This window comes from Dipodomys spectabilis, unplaced genomic scaffold (assembly GCF_019054845.1).
Source record: "Dipodomys spectabilis isolate Male_0828 unplaced genomic scaffold, ASM1905484v1 ptg000193l, whole genome shotgun sequence".
NCBI lineage: Eukaryota > Metazoa > Chordata > Mammalia > Rodentia > Heteromyidae > Dipodomys > Dipodomys spectabilis.
This window is the reverse complement of record NW_024870870.1, coordinates 4,172,048-4,190,509: the sequence shown is the minus strand read 5'-3', so window position 1 is coordinate 4,190,509 and position 18,462 is coordinate 4,172,048. Positions and strand designations below refer to the sequence as shown.

The 18,462-nt window shown below is 38.8% G+C and overlaps 1 non-coding gene and 1 pseudogene across 1 annotated transcript; both read right to left on the bottom strand.

Moving 5' to 3' along the window:
- The window catches only part of LOC122121674, a 305,155-nt pseudogene that overhangs the window by 204,361 nt on the left and 82,332 nt on the right, over positions 1-18,462 (bottom strand).
- Positions 17,853-17,959, bottom strand: LOC122121681. Its single transcript, XR_006150008.1, has one exon. It is a non-coding gene; the product is annotated as a U6 spliceosomal RNA (small nuclear RNA).

Sequence of the window (18,462 nt, the reverse complement as noted above, 5' to 3'; positions counted from 1 at the left end):
TAGATTACATATGAGGTGTGAAAAAGTATGTAAGTCTGAAGTGAACCCAAAGTATTTTGACAAGACAACTGGAAGAGTTATCACTTAATCAAATAGTAATGAGGGATAGGTTTGTAGATAAAGATCAAAGCTCACTTTGGGATCTTTTGAGTTTGTTAAAATCAGTAGCTAGTGGGCTGGGAAGGTGGCTCAGTGGTAGAGCGCTTGCCTTGCATGCTCGAGGCCCTGGGTTCAATTCCTCAGCACCACATCAGCAAAAAGAAAAAAAGCCGGAAGTGGCACTGTGGCTCAAGTGGTAGAGCGCCAGCCTTGAGCTGCAGAGCTGAGGGACAGTGCCCAGGCCCAGAGTTCAGGCCCCATGACCGGACCTCCCCCCCCCCGAAAAAAAAAATCAGTAGCTAGGATTTGTCAGTAGACAGGATTTTATTAAGGACTTGAATTAAAGAAAGAACAGAGCTGGAGAAAAAAAGCCAAATAATTATGTGCACTCAGTGGTAACAATCATGCGAAGGAAGATTACAGAACTAAGCCCTGAGATACACAAATATGTAAAACATGACAAATGAAGAAAAACTAATAAGTATGTAATGCGGACTTATACGGATAGGTATTTTTAATGTTTAAGGGTTATGAAGTGATTGTGTGATGACATAAAATTTAAGAAATTGGTAAGGTCAACTATTCATTGGGCCAACCATAGCTGATAGTTTAAGTAAAACGGGGTCACAAGAGTATGTCTTGATATACCAAAGTGAAAACAGGCCAATATTTGGAAAGCCATTTTTTGGACATGTGGTTGGAGTGACAATTACTGCAGTTTGTTCAGTAGAAGGGTACAGTTTTAGCACAATGATAGAAATCTTTCAGGGATCTGGTAGATTTTCCCTCTGTCTTCAATTTCCCTTTTTTTTCCTGAGAACTAAACTATCATCACTGAAAGCCAGTCCCAAATTGTGCCTTTGGCAAGTTACCAGATATTCAGTCTATCACATGCCCAAATAACAGAGAATGGGAACAGGTAGACATTGAGCACTCACAGTAGACAGGTCTCTGGTCTTTCTCAGGAAGAGCCTTCTGCAATTGTGGGATAGATAGGGCTGGATAATACACAAAATAACCATCATACGTTGAAAGTATTCTGCTAAGTTGACACCTGAGATATTGGATGTTTTAACTGCATTGTATTGATTTTGATGAATCAGTTAATCAGAATGCTTATACAATATGATGTTAGTAGACTGTGAAATGTATGTTTATTGCATTTCCTTTGTATAACATATAGTATGTTTTGAAATTTGGTATAAATCATTCATCTTTTTATTTTTTCAATATGGATTAATCCTAGTTCTCAAGCGTGGGGAAATGCCCTGGAACTTTGTACCTTGAAGTCATATGTTGCCATGTGTCATATCCTATTTTCCTTGTACAGAGTTGGTAATAAATCATATGTAATTTATTTTTTATTTTTATTGATTTTCTATTGCAGATTTTGAACTTGGGCGCTGGACACTGTTCCTGAGGTCTTTGGCTCAAGGTTAGCTCTCTAAAACATCAAGCCACAGTATCAATTTTAGTCTTGAGTGATTAGTTGGCGATAAGTGTCTCAAGGGAACTTTTCTGCCCAAGCTGGGTTTGAACTGTGATCCTCAGATATCAGCCTCCAGATTAGCCAAGATTATAGGCATGAGCTACCAGCACCTAGCTATATGTAATCCAAACTGAAGTTTTCTTCAAGTGTTTCATCCTACATTGAAGTTATTTTTCTTACAAACTTTCTAATAAATATGAAATCTATTCAATTTTGAAAAGTACTCCTGTACCTCCCACTTATTTGTGGCATTTCTGAAATCCAAGTTTCTCTGGGTTTCAGGGTGGATACTTTTGCCTGTATCAAGTATTGTTGTTGAACACATAACATCTGGCTGCTTAGAAAACAAAGGATGTGAAACTACAGTAGCCAGATAAAGAACTTGCAGGACAATTCAAAGGCAACTCATGTACTCTCTGCGTAGGTGAATAGGGACCATAGAAAAGAAATTTTTATAAGTGATTGAGTGTGTGTGCACATAGATGATCATTTGTTTATCTGTTGCTATAGATTTACACATTCACTAGTAAAACAATTATATATATAAAATAAATTATATATATATAAATATATATTATATTTATATATAATTTATTTATATGTAAATTTATATTTTATATAAATTTATATATATATATATATATTTGCAGATCACAGTTTCCAACATCCAGAGAACCACCTTCATGGGCATCACTTTCTTACTTTGCTCTTTGGGTAATAAGAATGAAACCTGGAATTGTTCAGTGGTAGAGAAATTACTCAGAGATTCAAGCATTTGTCTTTCAATATGTTGCTTGTTCCTAACTCTAAAATTAGGAAGACTGTTAATATATAATATATGTTATATTTTAATATATTATATATAATGTATAATATATTGTATATTATAATATATGCTATATATAATACCTGACAGTAGTATATATTTACAAAGAAAAATACAATAAACCTATCAATTTCCATACTTTCCTAGCCTTGATTAAGTTCAGTAGAGTTAGGTGCATTACATCTCAATAGGAAAAGTCTACTGAAGTTCTAATGACCTTGAGCTAGATAAGGAGAATTCTTGTAAAAGAAGCCTCTTCTCAATTATGAGAAAAGGTAAGTTTGGAAATTTTTTTTGGTTTTTTTTTGGGGGGGGTTCGGTCATGGGGCCTAAACTCTGGGCCTGGGTGCTGTCCCTCACCTCTTCACCTCAAGGCTAGTAATCTACCACTCATGCCATAGCACCACTTCTGGCTGAGGAATCGAACCCAGGGCCTCATGCATGCAAGGCAAGCACTCTAACAACTGAGCCACCTTCCCAGCCCAAGTTTGGAAGTTTTCAAGAAGAGGAATTTGTCATTTGCTTTGCATCCTTGATTAGTAATGAATAGGTATCATTTTGCTCCAAATTTTGTCTCCTTTTATGTTTCCTAAACAGTTACACAGGATCATCATTCCATCGCATATCTTTAAGTCCTTCTTTTATTTCTTTTCATCATTATTGTTTCGTTGCTGCTGTTTTGCTGATGCTGAATCTTGAACTCAGGAACTAGGCAGTGTCCCTGAGCTCCAAACTGGTGCTCTACCACTTAAGCCACAGCACCACTTCTGGCTTTTTCTTCCTGGGCTTGCTTTGAATCATGATACTCAGATCCCACCCTCCTGGGTAGCTTGGATAACAGATGTGAGCCACCAGGGCCCAGCACCTCCCTCTATTTTAGATATTATTCTAAAAGCCTCCTATCCAACGTCACTCCTAAGATAGTAAAAGGAACTATGCCAATAGTTCCTTCACACTCTCATCTCCTGTTATGGCTATTATGTGTCTTTTCCATTTTATCTTAAACCTACTTCACTGTTCTCTTCCTAATCCATGGTTCTAGGTGTGTTTCTAATAATGACCTAAATTTAGTGGCTATAAACCCTAAATCACTCAACTATTTTTTTTTATTTTATTTTATTTTTATTCAGGTAAGGGGTAGACCTGCTGGGACCAGGGAAGGTTGGCACTCCACGTGGCTGGGAAAGGCCTGCGAAGGAGAGAGAGCTGGGAAAGAGAGGAAAGAGCTAGAAAAGAGCAGAGAGAGGGGTAAGAACAGTAGCACTCAAGTGGTATTCAGGTAAGGGGTAGGTTTATTCAATGGACCTGCTGGGACCAGGCAAGGTTGGCACTCCAAGTGGCTGGGAAAGAGAGGAAAGAGAGAGGAAAGAGCTAGAGCAGAGAGAGAGCTAGAAAAGAAGAGCAAGAGCAAGAGCTAGAAACGAACAGAGAGAGAGCTAGAAATGAACAGAGAGAGCAAGGAAAGAGCAGCAAGAGCAAGAGCTAGAAAGGAACAGAGAGAGAGAAAGAGCTCAACTATTTTTTTTAATATGATTGGTTTTCTGTATAAATATGAGCTTATACTCAGCTTCGTGCATCTACCTCATGGCATAAGCAGAGCCTAGGCTTATTCTACCTCAAATGCAAGAGGTTAGCCAAATAATAGCCTACAGTATTCCTGCCTAGGAGTCAGTCAAGTAGTTGAGTGCCTGAAAGAAGCAATGCATTCCTGGCATGGGAAGGGGTGGGAGAGACAAGAGCTTAGAGAGCAAACTGGAAGTCACAATATTTAACAACTTCTCCTTTGGGGAAACTGACCTCCTGCAAAGTGGCAGTGAGATAACACCTAGTGAATTTTCATATATGAAGGAAGTTGTCATGTCTCACTACACAACTCACTTGTAGTCAAAGACAGGGTCATTCTCTTGTGTCCTCCATAGGTCCAGTCTCACTTAATCTCCATATTAGACTTTGCCCAGATGACTCTATTCCTACCAGAAGATCCCTAATGAGGAGAAAAGTGTGATCTCTTGGCTTCTGACTGGCCCTGTGGGAACTGAGGCCACATTTAGTTTTGAACCTGTTCCTCCTGACAAGGCTGTGGTGGGTGGTAGGAAAGCTCATTCTCTGAATTGTGCCCTAGTACCAAATCTCTTCAGAGAAAGTCAAGGAATGACAGATTCTGCCTGGGGTTGGGGGGTGAGTTTCTCCATTTCCAAAGAGTTCAATTAATATCTGATTCTGAGGCCCAGATGTAGGTCCTTCACCAGATCCTCCAAGTTGGAGTGGATGTTAGCTCCGACTCCAGGCCATTCTCATATTTCTCCAGCTCTTTCTCATGAACAAAAAGGTCATAGGAGTCTAGTTCAGAAACAAGAAGAAATGAGAGTAGCAGAAGAATCATAGGCAGGGGGAGGAGTTAGAAACTTTGGGTGAAAAAAGGGCTCAGAAAATCTAAGATCACTCACATCATTTGGGAATCACATCATAAGATTAGGGAATAAAAGTAATAAATTACTACCTAAATTAGTAACTCCACTGCTCTGACTGCATTACAAGTATTCTGTCAAAAGGTAGCTATCCTAACTCTATTTTGATGAGGAAAATGGAGCATTCTTTCCTCACAAAGTTCTGAGTATATTCAGCCATAGCCAGGTTGTTCTTACTATTTTTCTGTTACTTTCCTTTGCTGGATTCTATCAATGACACTTGACAGTGTTATCATCTTCCGACATGTAATTACATTTTCTTTTAATCCATTTGCTATAAAAATCAAACAAATTATGGGGAAAACTATGTCTATGGTACATTTTCTTCCATGTCATATTTATTTTATGTTAAGTATTATTTTAATAATTTCATTTTTAAAACTTGAGGAAAATGTTTTGTTACTATTAGCACTAATTAGTTGTACCTGTTTTTGTATTTTCCTATGTGTGTATGTTTTTTATTAAGCTTCTGAAATATTCTTTTCCGCCAACTGTTGGTCTTCTTAAAATTTCTTCAAATTATAAACTATATATGATGGTCCTGTATGTGTTCATTGATATATTTAAATTTTGATCTAATATTCACATATTATAGATTATCTTCAACCTATTATAATTGCTCTGAAAATCAATATGGAGGTCCCTCATTAAAGCAAAAACACAATGCCACAAAACCCAGTGAATTTAGGATTAGGTATCTATCCAAAAATATTTACCAATGATACAGTGGAAACATTCACTTCTCACCGGTTGCTGGTGCCTCAGGCCTGTAATCCTAGCTACTTAGGAGGCTGAGATCTGAGGATCGAGGTTCAAAGCCAGCCCGGGCAGGAAAGTCTGTGAAACTCTTATCTTCAATAAAACACCAGAAAACCGGAAGTGGCACTGTAGCTCTAGTGGTAAAGCACTCGCCTTGAGTTGAAGAGGTGAGGGAGAGCACTCAGGCCCAGAGTTCAAGCCCAAGACAGACCAAAAAAAAAAAAAAAAAGCTGATAATGAGCTGCTAGAGGTAGTTTCCTTAAAAATCTAACAGCCAAAACTGGACAGGCAAACCCAGAGCTCTGCACCGTATCAGTCCGCCATGCCAATTGCTTCTACCATAGTACTGGCTACCCAGTTTACCCACTCATGACCCTGATTGTGCCCCACAATCCCTCACAACTTTTACTCTTTCACTTAGTCTATGCTTTCTTGTCTCTGCTAAACTGTTCTGGATGCCTGTATTAGCTACCCCAACCCTTGCAAAGCGGTTGCTGCTACCCAATTTCCTGCCACTTCAACTAAGTTATGACAGTCACAATTACACTTTCCCTGGTATCCTAGTCTCTGCTACTCTTTTCTGCTACCCATAATTCATAACACCATGGTTCCAGCCACCTGATCCCTGACACCCTTGTCTCTGATAGCACATTCCCAAACAAAACAAGGGAAGAGTGGGCACAGACAGTCGACTTGGGTACTCCTCTTGCAGGCACATTGGGACGTTATTCCTCAGGTATTTAACACAGGGGAATTACTGGTGGTGGAAAGAAATGAGGTTACTCAGAGGTGACCAATATACAAGGATATCAATTGACAATTTGTGGCTAGGAAAAGAAGGCCCTAAGGTGAAAGTTAATGAGAAAAGAAAATTTTACAAAGATATTGGGGATGATGCAATAGGTTTAGTTTATACTCTTCTACTAGTGATCTGAATTATTTTTTGACATAGATATGTAACTACTTTGCATTTTAAAAATTATATGAAGATGCACATTTATGTGGAACTTATATTAATTTATGAAATAGTTACATAAGATCACATTAATGATATTCAATATTTTATGTTCAATGTTATGCTCATGAGTCTGCTTTTGGCAATATGAATTGAGCTCTCTAACAACAAATGGAATTTCATTGTCAAATACTACAAAGAGATTACTGATGCTAGAACCAAAATGAAAGCTGGAACAAGAAAGCTGAAAGTTTGAAGGGAAGGGGTCAGTGGTAAGGGCGATGATGAAAGAGAAATTTTTCACCATGGAATCTTGGAAGAATAGAATGTGTTTTGTTGAATTACTAGCTTTTTAAACCTTCTTAGAAAGCAGAACATTATTTTTTATTCTTGCTTTTTGGAAGCTCTTTAATGAATGGTTTAACCAAAAATTATCAAAATTACTATGAAAATTCAATGATGTGAATTATCAGATTAACATTATACTCAAAGTTGCCTTGAGATGCAGGAAGATTGGATTCTTTTCTATTAAATTAATGGAATAAGCTTCCTTTGAATGGTTGGACAGTCCATGACACTTGTTCCAAAACAAGAAAAGATACTGGAGAGAGAAAAAAGAGGAAGGAGACTCAAGGCAGCTGAAATTAGCATGTTCTCATTTGGAGTTTAATGGTTTTTTTCTACAAAGAATAAGAATTTCATCTTAACATAATAATTTCAAAATGGATGTGCTACAGGATAGCTTCTAAATGTAATATTTAATGTTGTTGGATTACTTGAAGATAAATGTTTACAGAAAACTTTAAATTCCAGAAAAACTGTAATGTTCCAATAAACACCTAGAAGGAATATAATTTTAAAATTCACGGTTCAAAGCAAACCCTGGCAGGAAAGTCTGTGAGTCACTTGTCTCCAAACAGGAAGTGGCACTGTGGCTCAAGTGGATGAGGGCTTCTCTTGAGCTGAAGAACTCAGGGATATGCTAAAACCGAGTCCCTGAGTTCAAGACCCAGGACTGAAAAAAAGAAATTTAAAAAATTAAAGCATTAGGGCTGGGAAGGAGACTCAGTGGTAGAGTGCTTGTCTTGCATGAATGAGGTCCTGGTTTCAATTCCTCTGCATCACATAAGCAGAAAAAACTGGAAGTGGCGCTATGGCTCAAGTGATAGCCTTGAGCTGAAGAGCTCAGGGACCGTGCCCAGACCCAGAGTTCAGGTCCCCCTACCAACAACAACAACAACAAAAATTAAACCATCAAACAACCTGAAGATGTTGACCAGAATAATGAGTGAGGCATTATCCGTTTACATGACTTAGTGACTTGAAACCTAATTTACCAGGGGAGGTGGTGGGCAATTTGTGTGTTTGCCAAAACCTGCGAAATTATTTTGTTCTCTCCCAAGGACGGAGAAAGGAGGGAATGGGGGGAGGAGGATAGGTGTTTGGCGGCCTTGCCTTTTGGTTCCGTGATTGTTTTCTGGAGTCAAATTCAGAGAAATACTGCTTGCAATTCTAGTTGCATGGGGAATGAAGAAGCCATGCCCTGGAAGTGGTCTTTGCACTGCCCTTGGCCCGGTTCCAACCACCACTGGATAATCCAAGTCCCATTTGAGGACCAAGATGCATTGAAGACTACTAATCCACTGAGCAGGTGGACTTAACCACAGCCAGCAAAGGCAAAAAATTCAATGCGGAGGGCAGCACTGGAAAAATCCTGTACAGAGGGGGTTCAGTTACATGAGTAGGGTAATGAGTACATTTCCTATCGAGCATTGTTGCCTCCTCCTTGGTTTTTCCCCTACCATCCCTTCCCTCCCCAACTCTCCAACTCCTCCCTCCACAATCCCTGCCTGACATTGTAAATTCATTTTCTACATAGTGTCCTGTACATCTCTTCGTCACAATGGGTCAACCTGCAGCCCCATTTAAGCATTTTGCTACATCCTTTCAACTACCCAAATTACAAAAGTAAATATACAAGATGCACAACATTGGAATCAAATACAGTGAAAACAGGGGTTATATCATGGGGGGGATGAACCTACAAAAGAAACACATAGTGCCTTATAAGTATATTAAAACAAAACCAAGACTGACTTGGGGTATATTTCACTTAACATCATCTTATATGATCATATGTACATAACCTTTGATCTTCTCTGCTTGTCCTAGACATGTACTAGTCCTTGCAAATAAGTGAAACCATGGGACCTATGTTTCTCTGGGCCAGGCTTACTTCACTTAATATAATTTTTAACAAGTCTTTCCATTTCCTAACAAATGGGGCAATGTCATTCTTTCTAATGGAGGCATAGAATTCCATTGTGTGTGTGTGTGTACATTCATATATATACATATATATATATATATATATATATATGTATATATATAAAATATTTTCTAGATCCATTCATCTACTGAGGGGAATCGGAGTTGGTTCCATATCATAGCTATGGTGAATAATGCTGCAATAAACATGGTTGTGCTGGTAGCTTTGGTGTGATCTTGTTTATGATCATTTTGGTAAATGCCCAAAAGTGGGATTGCTGGGTCATAGGGAACTCTATGTGGAGTCTTTTGAAGAACTTCCATACTGCTTTCCAAAGTGGTTGAACAACTTTACACTCCCACTAACAATGCAGTAGAGTTCCCTCTAGCATCCGTAATTATTACATTTCTTGATTATAGACATTCTAACTGGAATGAGGTGCGATCTCAATGTTGTCTTGATTTGCATTTCTTTTATGGCTAGAAAACTTGAGCATTCCTTCATGTGTCTAACGGGCATTTTTATTTCCTCTTCAGAGAAATCTCTCTTTAAGTCTTTAGCCCACTGAGTTATCAGGCAGTTGTTTCTTTGAGGATTTGTTTTTGGGGAATTTAATTTTTGTGTCCTAAGTATATTTTAGATATAAGACCTTGTCCATTTTATGACTCATGAAGATCTCCCAGTACGTGGGCTTTCTACAGTTCTTGTTAGCTTTTACCTTTGCTTTACAGAAGCTCTGCTGCTTCATGCAATCCCATTTGCCCAACCTTTCTTTGATTTGTTTTGTTTCTTGTTCTCTATTAAGAAAATTTTGGCTTGCGCTAAAGAGCCCTAGAGTTTCTCCTATTCCTTCATGTAATGTTTTCACAGTGTCTGCTTTTATTTTGAGTTCTTTTATCCATTTGCAGTTGATTCTGGTGCAGGGCGATATATACAAATCTATTTTTAGTTTAATAGGTGTTTAACCAATTTTGCCAACACCATTTACTGAGAAGGCTGTCTTATTCCACTCTATGTTTTTTAGCCCTTGTCAAAGATTAAGTGGCTATAGGTCAGTGGATTCATTTCTGAGTCTTCAGTCCTTTTCCATTTGTCCTCAGGTTTGTTCTTGTGCCATTATCAATCTGTTCTTATTACTATGGCTTTTTAATAGAGTTTGAAATTTGGAACTGATATTGCTCCAGCACTGTTCTTTCTGCTAAGGATTGACAAACCTACAGCCAGCATTAGAGTTAATGGCAAAAAGTTAAAATCATTTCTTACAAATTCAGGAATGAGATAAGGATGTCTTCTCTCTCCACTCCTCTTCAACTTAGTATTCGAATGCCAGCTGGGGCAATAAGACAAGATGCAAATTTAAAGGGGATCTAAATAGGGAAAGATGAAGTAAAACTATCCCTCTTTGCAGATGACATGATCTTGTATTTAAAGAACCCCATGGACTCCACTCCCAAGTTACTTGAGCTGATCAGAAACTTTGGCAAACTAGCAGAATATAAAATTAACCCTCAAAATTCAATGGCTTTCCTGTATTCCAATAACGATAAGAGTGAGGCTGAAAATAGGAACACAATACCTTTTTAATATCCTCCTCCCAAAATACCTAGGAGTTAACTTAAGAGGTGAAAGACCTCTATGATGGAAACTTTAAATACCTGAAAAATAAAATTAAAGCAGAACTAAGGAAGTGGGAAACCTCCCACGCTCCTAGATTGGGAAGAGTAACATCATAAAAATTGCAATACTGCCAAAGGCTATATCCAAATTCAATGTGATACCTATCAATATCCCAATCTCACTTTCAATGAAATAGAAGAAGCAATCCAAAAATTCATATGGAAGAATAAAAGACCCTGAATAGCAGAGAGGATTTATGTGATTCTCATTTGGTATTACCACTTTCATTCTACAAAGTAATCTATGGATTTTAACTTTCTTCCCTCCCTTTGGATAAACCTCACAAAAACCCTGCCTCTAGCTCCCAAGACGCCTAACTCTTAGGTCTGGACAATTGTTCCTAGATAGTGAATTATTTAGTTGTATTTTGAACGCATAAAACATGCATATAAAACTAGCACATTTTGATCTCATGAGAAAACTGCCTTTTCCCTCTCTCAAATTCATTTCCTGATAGGCATTTTTAGAAAGAATATATTTTCATTTTTAGATGAAAGTATTGTAGGAAACTATGTTCATAATCTGGCTCCTCCTGCACCTCAACACCTAAACACAAATTTCACAAAGCATTTATAAGAAACGATACAAAGACAAAACACTTTGAAATGCTCAGATGCAGAAAGTTTACAAAACCCAGAGTATAACTCTGCTGTCTGAGGCAAGGGCTGTCTGTGTAAATTAACAAACCCCAAAAGAGCAGCCAGGAGTACCGGACATGAGTGTCCCTGGCTGATACTCCATGGACAAGGAGCATGGAAGGGCACCCTGAGCCTGCAGGAGAGTGTCTGGAGGAAAGTTTCCTTGCCAGCCTGAGTACAAAAGTTAGCATCACCCCACCTGGGCCTGTATTTCTTGTCTTCTCCCCAGAGCTGAGCACAATCGTCCCCTGCTCCACAGATGATACTGTACAAGCTGATCCCCAGAGTGGCTTCTGTTTTGTCTGCACTCCTTTCTAGGTGGGTGCTCCCCCACCCCGCCGTTTGTGTGTGCTCTCATGGGCTGATCCTTAGGGCCCAGGCCCATGGGGCTGGTGGGTGCTAGATGTGGGTCAATGGCACTGTGTCATTCACGCAGCAGCTTCCTTAGTCCAACAACAGGTACACCCTGATATCCTCCCCCAGTCTCAGGCGAGATGCCCAGAAGCACCCGAGTTGGGCAGGCTGCTACTAGGATCCTACTTCATCAGAGGGACCAGGATGCCAGATGAAGTGGCTGCTGCCTCAATTAGTAATTATTTTATGGAGCAGTTATAAACAAATTGACACACATTACTGTATGATATATAATGATATATCCTTGAGTCTCTAGTCTACAAAACCATTGAACTTGATACTAGCAAGAATGGATTTTATTGTATGCGTTTATAAGGCCTAATGGCAAACTGAAATAAAAGTACAACAAAACTCTTTTTTTTTTAATTTGATTTTATTTTATTTGTGAACATACTGTACAGAGGGGTTACAATTACATGGGCAGGATAATGCGTACATTTCTTACCAAGCATTGCAGCCTCCTCCTTTGGTTTACCCTTCACATCCCTTCCCAGCCTCCCCCCTCCCCCCCAATCCCAATCCTTCTCCTTCCCCCCCTCCCCCCCCCCGCACCGACGTTGTAAAGCTCGTTTTGGACATGACAACTTGTACTTCTCATTGTTGCAGCAGGTCCACCGTATCCTTAAACAACTGGTTTTTCCCCATCGCCTCCACAAGTTATACTGACATCAAATATAGTGAAAGCAGGGTTATACTGTCGGGGAGGGACATACAAAGCAACAAAGAGATAATCTTATAAAAGCGTTAGAAACACATGCATGAAAGAAAAAAAACATTAAAATACATATCTAAGGGTTCATTTTCCTGACATCATATTATCTGACCTTTTCCGCTTGACTCATACATATACTAGATATTGCAAATAAGGGAAACCATGGGACCTATGTTTCTTTGGGTCTGGCTTACTTCACTTAATATAATTTTTTCCAAGTCTTTCCATTTCCTAACAAATGGGGCAATGTCATTCTTTCTGATGGAGGCATAGAATTCTATTGTGTATATATACCACATTTTCTTGATCCATTCATCTACTGAGGGGCATCTGGGTTGGTTCCATATCTTAACCATGGTAAATAATGCTGCAATAAACATTGTTGTGCTGGTAGCTTTAGTGTGGTCTTTTTTGTAAACATTTGGGTAAATGCCCAAAAGTGGGATTGCTGGGTCATAGGGGAGTTCTATGCGAAGTCTTTTGAGGAACCTCCATACTGCTTTCCAAAGTGGTTGAACAAGTTTACATTCCCACCAACAATGAAGTAAGGTTCTTTTCTGTCCACATCCCCTCCAGCATCTGTTGTTGTTAGAGTTCTCCAAAAAACACATTCTTAAATCTCAGAATTAAAAAAAATTGTATGTAAGTAGTGCAAATAAAGTTTACTAGAATAGTAAAATACACACAAAAATATTACATTCGTTACATTCAAAAGTAAAATAAGTAAGTACGGAAAGAATTCCTACTGGATAAAAAATATTACAGTGTTTTAACAGGTAGAAGTGATATTGGTTATATGTTTTGTTTTTATAAAACTTATTTATATCTCCCTTTTCTGTTTAACTTAGTGAAGAAAAACGTTAGAAAGCAGAAATTATATGTGACACCTCTTACTTCCAGTACTACGAAGGGAAGTGGCACTTCCTAATGGGAGTCCTGGGATGACACAAACACCAAGTCCATATAGACCCATCAGAGGTCCCTATGGTGATCCTGAGGGGGATCTGGGACACCTCACTGCTGCTGCAGCAGGTGCAGCACTTGTTGTGGTGGGCTGCATCCAACAAGGCTCCATCTGTGACCAAACCAAGCAACCCAGCCTCAGGTGCCAAAGCCAAGAGGTAAGGCAGGGCAGACCCCAAGTCCTGCCTTCCATCTGTGTGGCCTACACTGCCAAGGCCAGACCCATGCTTGCTTTGGATCCTATTGAGGGTAGGGGATGAGGCCATTGCTGCCAAACGGAGCATCCCCGGAATGGCACCCAGAGCTGTATCCATGTGGACCAGAAGGACAATGGAGGAGGCTACACAGCAAAGCCAAAGGGGCTTTGGGCCTCCAGTGCTGCACCTGGTGCACTGCAAGTCCAGGCTCCTCTGGCACTGATGGGCATATGCAAGGATGGCTCCCTACCTGAGACCACAAGGAACAGAAAATGGAGGTCTATGGGGATGCTGAAGGGGCTCCAGGGTGCTGAGCTGCAACAGCTGTCACAAGCCCGCTAGCAGAGGGGTCAGCACACGACTCTAGTCTCCAGAATGCCCTAAAGTCTGAACCAAGGCTGGGCTGCCTGGCCCCAAGGGGGTGAACTGTCCACCAAGCCTTCCTTCTCCTGTGGACTGTGCAGTGTACAAACATGATGTCCTCCACCCTACACCCATGGGGGCAGGCAGTGACCCCACAACAGTCTCACTGGGATGGCACTTGAACCCAGGACCACCACAGACCAGTACCATCACAGCTGACAGAGGAGAGGGCAGCAGTGGCTCAACTTCAGCCTCATGGCTGCCAGCTCCTGGGTGAAATTGAGCAAGTGAGACTGGGAAGGGAGGTGGGCAGGGTGGGCAGGGCTCATCTGGCAATGCTGGGGACCATGCACACACAATCCCTTCACTGCACATCCACCACAAGGGAGGGGGCCCCACCTGAGGAGGCACCACACCCACAAGCACTACAGAAGTGGAGGTTCACGTGGTAACATTGAAAGGGCTCCAGGGTACAGACTTGCTGCTGTATTGAACAACTGGCAAAAAAAAAAAAAAGGAAAAATGACCACTAAAACTTTTCATCAATGATAACCTATTATACTTTAAAAACAGTTTTACTTTCCTCTTGTCCTATATTTTTGCATGGGTCCCTCTGAATTAACCAGAAATCTCCAGGATTTCTTCATGCACAGTAATACAAATAAATATAGCTTCTATTCTTTTTTGAATTAAGGGAGGTTGCATTTAGTTCTTTCCCATGTTTGATTCATGAAAAAGAAATCCTGAAGTGTATGTGCAAAACACAAAGCTCGAGTTACCCAAAGAGAAATAATCACATGATTAGTGGGTCAGATGATATTTCATCTTTGCATTTCTTTAGAAAACTGCATACTACTTTCTAAAACGAGAATATTAACCTGTATTTTGACCAAGAGAGTACAAAATTTCCTTTTCTCCACACTCTCACAACATTATTACCTTCTGAGTTTTTTAAAGGGCAGGTTTTTACTATGAGCAGTACCCCAGACTGGCCTTAGAATCAAATCCTCTTACTCCAACCCCCTAAATGCTTGGAATTACAAGCCTTTACCACCACACCTGGCTCCTTTGACTTTTTTGATAAGAGTTATAATAATTATGAAGTAGTATCATAGTAATTTTGAATTGCATTTCTCTAATGATGTCTGTTCAGAAAGCATTAAGCCAGCATAGAAGTGGTATTACACACAACTTTGTGATTTTCAGGGCTTTTTGGAAAGCATGTCTATTCAGAACTTTTGTCCATTTTAAATCAAGTTTCTTATTTATCTCATCTTTAATGTCTCTATACAAAATCAATACTTAATTCAATGTAGTAGAAAGGAAAAATTAAACAACGCCTAACATTTTTCAATTTTCAATAAAATGATATTGCTTAAATCATTTTCTGTTTATGCTTGAGACTATATAACTCAATTTGGGTAGACCTTTTACAAAACTTTATGTACTTTATTTATTTTATGTTGATTGCTCTTTCCAAACCCTGCGTGTCTAATTTTGGTTCTTTCAGTCTCATGTAGTTGATTTCAAACTGAAGAATAAATGGAAGGAAACAAACCGAAACATGGAGTTCCTCTCATCTGATGATGCCTCTACAAGAATGAGGAAAGAGTTCATCCTGCTAAGGATCTATGATAGGATTTCAAAAAGATAGTTCATTCTTCTAGATTTTCCCTATCTTTGTGATGTACCTTAAATTATGTAAACCAAAATATACTGTTCAGATACGATTACGTTTTATCAGTTTTGTACATTTTCATATGGACTTCACATCTGTCTACAACATTCCTTCTTTATAATATCCCTGATATTTTTACACTATCAAAACATAAGATAACCATTTTGATTTACAGCATGAGAAGTTATCCACCTGGGTTCCTTGGAAACAGAGCATTGTCAATAGGTAACATTACTTCTGGTTGCTCACTACATGTAATGGTTTCCGTAATACATTTTATTTAGTATTTAAAAAATTGTTGGCTAAACTCAAAGCTCATTCATAGAAGTTTATGTTAAATTTTTCACAAGTTTTATTTCTCTTAATTCTTAAGATAACATTTGCTATAATGCTAATGTTATTACCATTTTAGTGTTGGGAAAATTGTAATTAAAGGCACTAAGTGAATGGCCCAAAGACACACAGTGAGGAAGGAAATGAATCAAAGTTTCCAAAAATCTTTCAGCAATTACAGAAAAGGTAGGTAAAATCTCACCATTCTCTTACACTCTAAATTCAATATTCAGATTGCCCAAGAAATAATAGCATAGCAATTATTCCCCATGATGATTTTTTCTGTCACAATTTGACTTCAGCACAGACTGTGTTGGCGACATTGCGTTATCATGTACATAATTGAGCTTATAAATTGATTTTCAAAGACAGCCAAATTTCTTCTGTCCTACACTTCCATTTTTCTTTTAAAAAAGTACCAAAACTTTTAAATATCATCTTTCTGTCTTTTAAGAATCCAAAAGAGAAATAAATTTACATTTAATTTAATAAATTCACATTTACTTTTAAAGCAAAATGCTTTAAAAGTAGGAGATGATAATAACAGGCCCCCATGAAGTAAATTTTCTTCTACTTTTAAAATTATTCTGACAGCCTTGTGCTGGTTGGTCACACCTGTAATCTTGTCTACTTGAGATATCTACTCAGGAGGCTGAGATCTGTGGAGAACAATTGGAAGCCAATCAGGGCAAAAAAATATTTGAGATTATTTTTCAAAAATTTTAATGAACTAGCAAAGAGCCAGGAATGGAGATGTAGCTCATATAATAGCTCACCAATCTAGAGAGGAAAGGCCTAGCAAGACTTTGAAGCCCTGAATTCAAATTCTGATCACACCAACACGTGTGCACTCATGCACAAACACACAGATTTATTCATAATACCTTCATGTCAGTGTTTTGCATTAATTTATTTGTTAACGATATTATATGGGTAAAATAAGGGAAATGAACTCTTCAATCTCAGAACATTTTTATACATTTTTTTTATTTAAAAATACTGCACAGAGGGGTTACATTTACATGAGCAAGGTAATGAGTACATTTCTTAACAAGCATTGTTACTTCCTCCTTTGTTTTTCCCCCACCATCCCTTCTCTCCCACCTCCACAAGTACACTCCACTCCTCCTCTCCCCCTCCCCCTGCCTAAATTGTACAATTCATTTTTCAACATAGTGTCTTGTGCATCTCATTGTTACCAGGGGTCAAACCGTATCCCTATTTAAGCATTTTGGTTTTTCCTTCCCCTCCCTAAATTAAAGAAACGTATATACAAGATGTAGGCGCACCAACTTCAAATATAGTGAAAAAAGGGGTTATAGCATGGTTGAGGAACATATAAAGAAACAAAAAAATCACATCATATAGTATTTGTATGTTAGAAATAATAACAAGATAGAACCACTTGTGTCCCTATCTTGGGGTTCATTTAGCTTAACATCATCTTATCTGGTCAAATGCACATAGCTTTTGACATTTTATGATAATCCGGGACATATATTAGTTATTGAAAATAAGAGAAACCATGGACCTATGTTTCTTTGGAGTTGGCTTATTTCACTTAATAAATTTTTTTCCAAGTCTTTCCATTTCCAAACAAATTGGGCGATATCATTCTTTCTGATGGAGGCATAGAATGCAATTGTATATATTTACCACGTTTTCTTCATCGATTCATCTTCTGATGGAGGCATAGAATGCAATTGTATATATTTACCACGTTTTCTTTATCCATTCATCTACTGAGGGGCATAGGGGTTGGTTCCATATCTTAGCTATGGTAAATAATGCTGCAATAAACATAGTTTTGCTGGTAGTTTTAGTATGGTCTTGTTTGTGATCCTTTGGGTAAATGAACAAAAGTGGGGTTGCTGGGTCATAGGGGAGCTTTATGTGGAGTCTTTTGAGGAAACTCCATACTGCTTTCCAAAGTGGTTGAACATGTTTACACTCCCACCAAAAATGGAGTAGGGTTCCCTTGTGGCCACATCCCCTCCAGCATCTGTTGTTGTATAAATATGGATTGCCTCATGAATTTGCGAGTCATCCTTGTTCAGGGGCCATGCTAATCTTCTCTGTATCATTTCAATGTTAGTGAATGGGCTACCAGATTAAGCACAGAACATGTTTTTTTTGGGGGGGTCCGGTCGTGGGGCCTGTACTCTGGGCCTGGGCGCTGTCCCTCAGCTCTTCAGCTCAAGGCTAGCGATAGCTCTACCACTTGAGCCATAGCGCCACTTCCAGCTTTTTTCTTTTTGTTTATGTGCTGCTGAGAAATTGAACCCAGGGACTCAGGCATGCAAGACAAGCACTCTACCACTGAGCCACCTTCCCAGCCCCAGAACATTTTTTATATAGAAAGTGTAATTGATTTTCTTAAACTAGAAAATTCCACAAAAAGTAAGTTCAAAAGAATTGTCATGAAATTTTAGAATCATGCATTTCTTACATAAGCACACATTTTTGATGTTGGCATCATTTGTGGAGGGGAAGGGAAAAATATTTAAATAGGAATACAGAAAGACCAATTGCAGCAACAAAAGGAACTTTACAACTTTGGCATCTCTACTATGCCATACCTGCAGATTGTAATTTGATTGCTTATTTTGAGGTAGTATCACT